Genomic DNA, 8691 nt, shown 5'->3' with positions numbered 1-8691 from the left:
CATGCCTTTCTGTGTGCCAGACAACCCCTGTCCTGAAGGGGGAGTTCGTGGTTACATTACGGTAGACCGCCCCCCCCCCCCCCCCATCTCACCTCTCGCGTTAGGTGAGCAACGCTGCACAGTGCAGAGTTTGTGCAGGGGGAGGGGGGAATCATTCAATGTTTGGACGAGGAGGTGGTAGAAACGGAGTAAGACATAATCATGGATAGGAAACGATCAAAGCCATCAGGTGCCCAATTTCGAAAGAAAAAGAAGAAAAGGAGAAACGAGCAAAGGAAAAGGTATGTATTGATTTACGTATTCCCGCAGCTTCACAGTGCTTTAAACAGTGTGGACGCTGAGCGACCACAGAGTTTAATAGGGAAGCAAAGACTGCAGCGAAACGAGACGAGTCATTGGATAAATGCTGGGCTTTGTCTCGCCCATCGGACGCTCAGCGTGTCTGGGGGTCTATGGGGCAGTGGGCTGGCCTCGGCCGGCCCGGACGCTCAGCTTCTGCATGATGATTGGATGATCTGTCTGAGGCTGAATCCATTTTTGATTGACAGCAAAATGAGCGAATCAGCGATCTTTTGGTGTAAACATCCGTGGGAGCATTTTTTAATTTTCATTCTGTTCTGAGTTGAACCGGAGACTTTGCTAATCCTCTTAGCGGTATTTTCTTTGTTAAAAACGACTAGCGACAAATCGAGCTTCTATTTCTGGTGTGTTTTTTTGTAGCTGCTTGTGTTTGGAGACTGACTTCTATCACTCTTTCTGACTTCTATCGCAGTTTCTGTCCCTACCGAGCAGCGGGTGCTGCTGAGCTCCTTCACCGTCACAAAGCACTCAAAGGCGGACACACTTCACACTAGCCTCGTGCCAGTCCCAGCTAGCAAGCTAGCTAGGTAGCAAGCTGCACATAATGGCAGACAATTTGAATGTTATGGACCGGATTTTGGCGAAGCCATTTGATAGTCTTCCTTACGAAGAAGCCATGGCTGCTGTCATGGCTTCAGCTCTCAATGGTTTGCAGGCCAAAGTTAAAGCAATAGCCCCCAGTGCAATGTTTGTGCATTACTATGCACACAGACTGAATCCGGTTCTGTCTCAGGGGGCTAAATGCTTATCTGAGTGCAGAATATTTTTTGCATCACTCTCTGGGTTTGCCACATTTTTCTCAAAATCCACAAAGAGGATGTCTTTTCTTGAGTCTGCAGGCTGCTCAAGGTTGCCCAGAAATGCTCCTACTCGATGGAATTTCACATCACGGATAGTGAGCACTGCGGCAAACAATTATGATGCCCTCCTGCAAACCTTTGTATATAGACTGTTTTCCACTTACTTCTTTTGCACTTCTTGTTATTTATGACAAATTATTGTGGTTTGCCATTTTTGCCTTTAAAGAATGTTAACTTCTTCACTTGTTGCTTCCTGTTACTTATGATACACAATAGTGTTTGTTATTTCTTCTTATGTGTCCAGTAATGGGTATAGAATTTACCTCTGTCATTAGTTCATTTATTTATGATACATGATTGTGCTTTACCATTTTTGCCACTTTAATGTATAGGTTTTTTTGTACATTTTTTGTCACTTCATGGTATTCTGTAACATACAGATTGTTTAACTTCTTTTGTTATTTATATGGTGCGACTTTAATGGAGGTTTAAGTCTTGTTCATTATGGTGAATGGTACTCTATGATAATGCAAAGTGCACTCTGTTGGTAAAACTGAATGACGTGCAATATTTTGACCATCAGGTGGTGCTGTAGTGCAGTTGTGCTTTCTTAAATACCTGTACTGTATAGTTGTAATGTGAAGTCACTGAGTCTTTTGTTTTTTTATGTTCAAAAACTTTATTGAAGTAATTATTGTTTATCTTTGTGTTTGTTATTGCAGTTGACATTAAAACCGGAAATTTGTTCTTGAAAATAGCTGTTGTGAGTTAATTTGTGGGATTGTGGGTGTTCTGGACGAAGTTAGTGTTTTCATGGGTGGTGGGGCGGAGGTGGTGGCCACGTTAGTGTGCGCGGGGGGGGGGGACACACGCAGGGGGTTTCGCCCGGGGAGTAAATCACTCTAGGACCGCCACTGTCATATAGTACAGAGCCATCTGTGAAAACCAGCATCAGCACTGTGTCCATCTGCCATGATATTTCTCAAATTTAGGGTGAGGGGTAGCAGTTTGGTGTCTTACAGCCTAATGGATAATGCTACACAGGCATACTATATAGCATTACATCGAGGAGTGAATGACGAAAATTTTGATGTGTAATATATAGAACTTTTATAATTAATGTGCTTGTTAGACCTAAGAAATGATGGTACGGGAAACAAAAAATGAAGATGTTTTTGACCATTTTTGCCCATATTTCTTTCATTTTTCAAAAACCTGCAAAATATTGTCATGTAAAGGGCATGATACATTCATCTGGGTCAGATTGCATGGTTTAGAACAATTTTGGATTGCTACATTAAGTCCGCCAATATTGGACAGAATCCACTTTCTAATTTTTTCAAGGAAAAATTCTGACTTTGCGACAGCATTTTCTAAACTGTGTTAAGTAAAACACATTTTAGAAGACACCACCACACAAGACACCACTCCCATCTCTGGAAGGAGCCGCACCTCAAACAGAGAGAGAAAAAAACAGAATCAGGCATCAGAAAAACAACAAATACAGTATAATTTGTCAGCATTAAGGAACAAGGTGAACTAAGGTGATCACAAGCCACTAGCCCTAAGCTTCACTAACGGACACAGACTTCAGATAAAGTTGAGGCTGTGGCCCGCTCCATTTCCTAATAAAATTAATTTAAAAGAGTTAAAGCATAGTAACATACTATGCCAGTATGCTAGCCATACGAAAGGGAAAACAAGTGCGTCTTAAATCTGGACTTGAAAATCTCTACCGAATCTTACTGTTTTATTGATGCAGGGAGATCATGCCACAGAACAGGGGCATGATAAGAGAAAGCTCTGTGACCCACAGACTTTTTATTCACGCTAGGGATGCAAAGTAGTCCTGCAGCCTGAGAATGCAAAGCCCAGGCTGGTACATAGGGTTTAATTAGCTCAGCTAAGTAGGGAAGTGCCAGTCCATGAACAATAATATAGGCTAGTAGCAAAACCTTAAAATCTGATCTCACAGAGATAGGAAGCCAGTGAAGAGGTCCCAAAATGGATTTAATGCTGTCAAACTTTCTGTTTCATGTCAAAAGTCTGGCAGCAGCATTTTGAACCATTTGGAGAGCCCTAATGCTGGACTGTGGTAGATCAGAAAATAGAACATTGCAGTAGTCCAATCCAGAAGAGACAAATGCATGAACTGGGGTCTAAGCATCAGCCATAGACAGGATGGGACGAATCTTCGCTATAGTTCACAGGTAGAAGAAAGCAGTCCTCTTAATATCTCTAATATGGAGGTCAAAGGACAAGGTAGGATCAAAAATTACCCCAAGGTTCCTCATGTTGTCAATGTGATATATGACACATGAGCCCAGACTAAGCGTTAGCTGGTCAAATTAATGCTGAAGTCTCACTGGACCAAGAACCATCATTTCAGTCTTATCAGAGTTTAAAAGAAGGAAATTGCTAGACATCCAAGACCATTCTTCTCTTGTCGAGAAAAGTGGTCTCTCTACAAGAGTCAAGACAGAAGTTAGACTACCAGAGCAAGAATTTTAGCTGAGGAAACTTCTGCGATTAGAAGCAAAACGTCCTCGCGTTAAGGAACCCAGTCCAGTCGAAGACTCCAGCTTCTCTACTATAAGTGGGTGATCAGAGAGCATCAACACAAGAGGCATGATGTTAATATTCGTGACAGCAATACCACGTGCGAGAACCAAATCCAGGGTATTTCCAATCATGTGCATCAAGTCCTGAATGCATTGCTGGATTCCTAATGCATCTACAATTTCCATAAATGATTTGCAGAGGGGATTAGAAGGCTTATTTATATCAATGTCAAAGTCACAAATAATCAGAATGTTATCTGTGCAAGTTGACAAGTTAGCGATGAATGCACCAAATTCATCCATGAATTTAGAGTATGGGCCAGGGGGCCTATATACAGTGACAAAGTAATAATGGCTGATTTTTATTCTTCTGACCTTGGCAGTACATAGCATCATGGGCAGAGCAGAGAATCAGATGTTCGAATGAGTTATATTTGTGACCCCCAACAGCTAATAAGCTAAACCTAGATTTATAAATAAGAGCAACACCCCCCATCCCTTGCTTCACATTACGAGGGACGTAACTAAATGTTACTGGGCAGGCCTTATTTAAGGGGAGGACAGCTGTAGGTTTAAGCCAGGTTTCACATAACCCAATCACATCTAAGTGATGATCCATAATAAATCATTGATCAATAATGATTTTGAGGACAGTGATCTTATGATAATGAGATCCAGGCTAAGGACCTCAGTGGGGTTGGCAGCTGGACTGTTTGGATTTAGGGGTGTTTCCAGAGTAGCATACATAAGATGCCTGAAAGTAGAACATAAAAGTTTTACGATAGACATTACATTTACTGCTTTATTCCATCTGCAAAATATCTTGAAGATTCATCCCATCCTATCTATGGTTGATGCTGAGACTCTGATTCATGCTTTTATTTCTTCCAGATTGGACTATTAAAATGCTCTGTTTTCTGGTTTACCTCATTCCAGCATTAGGGGTCTTCAACTGGTTCAAAATGCTACTGCCAGACACGAAGCAGAAGGTTTGACCACATTACACTGTTTTTGGCATCCCTTCATTGGCTTCTGGTCTCTCTGAGATCAGAGTTTAAGGTGTTGTTACTGGCCTACAAAATTGTTCTCGTACAATCTGTGGAATAATCTGCCCGCGCAGATACGTCAATCAGACTCTCTGTAGACTTTAAAATCTAAACTGAACACACATTTTTTTCCCTGTTTTATCCCTAGTATTTCATGTTACTGTGTCTCTCCTTTATTATTTTTACTTATTTATGTTTTTATTCTTTTATTGTGTTTTTAATCTTCTAATTAATTTTGTTCTGCTTTTTAAATGATGTTCTGTGAAGCGCCTTGAGGCGACCTCATCGCAATTTATAAATTAATAAATTTGTGTGTGTGTGTTGTGTCTGTGTATGCGTATGAGTGTGCCAGGATCTGGCAACCTGAGAGGGGTATGCTGGATGAGGTAAATAAAAGCTTGATGAAACATTTATGCTCTGGATGAATTTACCCCATTGCATTTTGTATCACCAGTTATGCAACTTCATGATGAAGTGGTATAGAGGAGGATTTTCTTAAAAAGAAGACCTGAAAGTTTAGCTATAAATTGCCAGAAGGTACATCTGAGATGCAAGCCTGGATGTGATCTGTTTTGGTGAAAGAAAATCCTTTTCTGCTCTACTCCACTATGAAGCTAAGCGTAGTGATGCAAAATGCAAATTTTGCACTGTGCACAATTTCTCCAATCACAGCCACATAAGCCCATAACTTCTCCTGGGTTGTCTGGGTGTCTTGGTGGCTTTCCTCACTCTTCTCCTTCTTGCACAGTAACTCTAGATCTACCATAGAGTGCCATATTGTTTGTTTTTCTTCACAATTGATGTAAGGGCCCTGTCCCACTGGCGTTTAGGAGGATTTGCGGATGGAATGCGCACAAAAGTGGCCCACATCCGCCAAACAACCACAATAACTGTGTAACATTCCTGTATGAGTCGGCCGCCATCCGAACACGTCCGTCATCATCCGCAGAGGCACGCATGTCCGCAGCCAGGATTTTTGAGCGGCTCAAAAATCCTGCTGCGGATGAGATGCGCATCACTGCCTGAACACATACTGAAGACATACGCAGGACATACACAACCAACGCGCCACATATCCCCTGTCATCCGCTGATATCTGCAACCGACGGGTTGGCGCGGCTTGGCGGCGGACCGGGACAGCGTGCAAAACAGATATGACGCATGCCCAGCACGGCCACATCACGGTCGCAAATGGTATGTCGTGCATGCAGACAGAGTGGGCACGGATGAAGCGAGTGCATCACGGCCACTGTGCCCCTCATGGGGGCACCTCTGCAGTCGCCTTCGCTTCTGTTCCCTGTTATATCCGCTTTTCTTCCTCATGTATTCGCTGATCCACCCCGGGACATTTGTCATTTACGCCCACCTTTGTTGCGGACGCTCAGCTTTTGTCTCCTCATTTCATGCGCAAATCCTCCTAAACGCCAGTGGGACAGGGCCCTAAATAAAGTCCAAAGTCAGTGGCAGCTTTACCATCAGAGAGCGTCGTCCACAACAACCACAAAAGACTCCAAGCTGTCAGTGATGTTAAAGGGGCAATACACAGTATTAAGAAAAAGAGTATGTAAACTTTTGATCAGGGTCATTTGGGTAGTTTGTGTTGTCATTATGATTTCAAAAGAGTAAACAGTTGTTTGACAATAAATGGCTCCACCCAACCACTAACCATGAGTGAAAAAAAAGTTTTTGTGTTATCATTCATATTGTCTGAAAAATGGCCAAAAAACTAAACTTCTGCCAGGGTATATAAACTTTTGGCCCCAACTGTAGATGTAATAATAATAATAATAATATAAAAATATAATATAATATATATGCTTGCTGCAGCCCATCACCACAGTGTTATATACTGTTATTTATGTCCACTTAATGACAGCAAACAGACATGCACGTCACAGTGGTCAGTTGTTTGTCCATGCCCGTCCAAACACATCCTGTCCAGCTGGGATGTCCAGAATGACAGACCGCCACAGCCGCTTCTGTCATAGCCACACCTTCTGTCAGTTCAGCAGACACACCAAAGCCACACTCATGGGGCACTTAGACAAATTTCACTGCGAGTATGACAGTGATTGTCTGCAGTCTGTTGTCATGCCAAGAGTGCGAATGGCCACACATTTTCTAAGTGGCATGCAAGCGGTGTTAGATGTTCATATGAGTCAGCTGGAATTTGGCTAACATGGTCCACGAGAGCACACACTGTATCTTTCAGCTGCTGGTGTGCGCAAATAGTTGTAGCAACAGGTGTACAAGGCATTAGAGGCAGCTATGAAATTACATGGTTCATATATATATATATACACACACACACACACACACAACCCCAATGAAGTTGGGACGTTGTGTAAAATGTAAATAAAAACAGAATACAATGATTTGCAAATCCTCTTCAACCTATATTCAATTGGATACACCACAAAGACAAGATATTTAATGTTCAAACAGATACACTTTGTTCTTTTTGTGCAAATATTTGCTAATTTTGAAATGGATGCCTGCAACACATTTCAAAAAAGTTGGGACGTGGCAACAAAAGACTGGGAAAGTTGATGATTGCTCAAAGAACACCTAATTGGAAACAGGTGAGTGTCATGATTGGGTATAAAAGGAGCATCCCCAAAAGGCTCAGCCATTCACAAGCAAAAGAGTGCGTGTACTAGACTGGCCTGCCTGCAGTCCAGACCTGTTGCCCACTGAAAATGTGTGGCACATTATGAAGCGCAAAATATGACCCCGGACTGGTGAACAACTGAAGTCGTACATCAAGCAAGAATGGGAAAGAATTCCACCTACAAACCTTCAACAATTAGTGTCCTCAGTTCCCAAACACTTATTGAGTGTTGTTAGAATGAAAGGTGATGTAACACAGTGGTCAACATACCACTGTCCCAGCTTTTTTGAAACATATTGCAGGCATCCATTTCAAAATGAGCAAATATTTACACAAAACAATAATTGAATCAATTTAATATAGGTTGAAGAGGATTTGCAAATCAATGTATTCTGTCTCAGTTTTTGAAAACATCACTCCACAGAAACAGCACTTATTAAAGTAGTTAATGATCTTCTGCGAGCAATGGACTCGGATACTACTACTACAGTATTGGTGTTGCTGGATCTCAGTGCTGCATATGACACAGTTGATCATCATATTCTACTTGATAGGCTAGAAAACTGTTTCGGGATTACTGGAACTGCTCTTGCGTGGTTGACATCTTACCTGTCTGGTCGTTCCCACTGTGTTTTGTGCAACAACACTACCTCTGATTTTAGGGGAATGAAGTTCGGGGTTCCGCAGGGTTCCGTTCTGGGTCCCCTGCTTTTTTCCCCTGTATATGGCACCCCTTGGGAACATTTTGCTGCGTTTTGGGGTTGCTTTTCATTGCTATGCTGATGACACTCAGTTGTATATGCCGATAGCTGCTGGAAATCCTGTCCACATAAAATCTTTACAGGACTGTCTCGCAGCAGTGAGAAGTTGGATGTCTAGCAATTTTCTACCTTTGAACTCTGATAAGACTGAAATGGTGGTTCTTGTTCCAGCAAGACATCGGCATCAATTTGATCAGCTAGCACTTAGCCTAGGTTCATATGTTATACATCATACTGACAGTGAGGAACCTTGGGGTAATTTTTGATCCTACGTTGTCCTTTGACCTCCACATTAGGGACATTACGAGGACTGCTTTCTTTCATCTAAGAAATATAGCGAAGATTCATCCCATCCTGTCTATGGCTGATGCTGAGACTCTGATTCATGTTTCTTCTAGATTGAACTATTGTAATGCTTTGTTTTCTGGTTTACCACAGTCCAGCATCAGGGGTCTTCAACTGGTTCAAAATGCTGCTGCCAGACTTCTGACATGAAGCAGAAGGTTTGATCATATTATGCCGGTTCTGGCATCCCTTCACTGGTTTCCGGTC

The sequence above is a fragment of the Thalassophryne amazonica genome, chromosome 18 (genome assembly GCF_902500255.1).
Source record: "Thalassophryne amazonica chromosome 18, fThaAma1.1, whole genome shotgun sequence".
In the NCBI taxonomy this organism is placed as follows: Eukaryota; Metazoa; Chordata; class Actinopteri; order Batrachoidiformes; family Batrachoididae; genus Thalassophryne; species Thalassophryne amazonica.
This window is presented reverse-complemented; position numbering follows the sequence as displayed.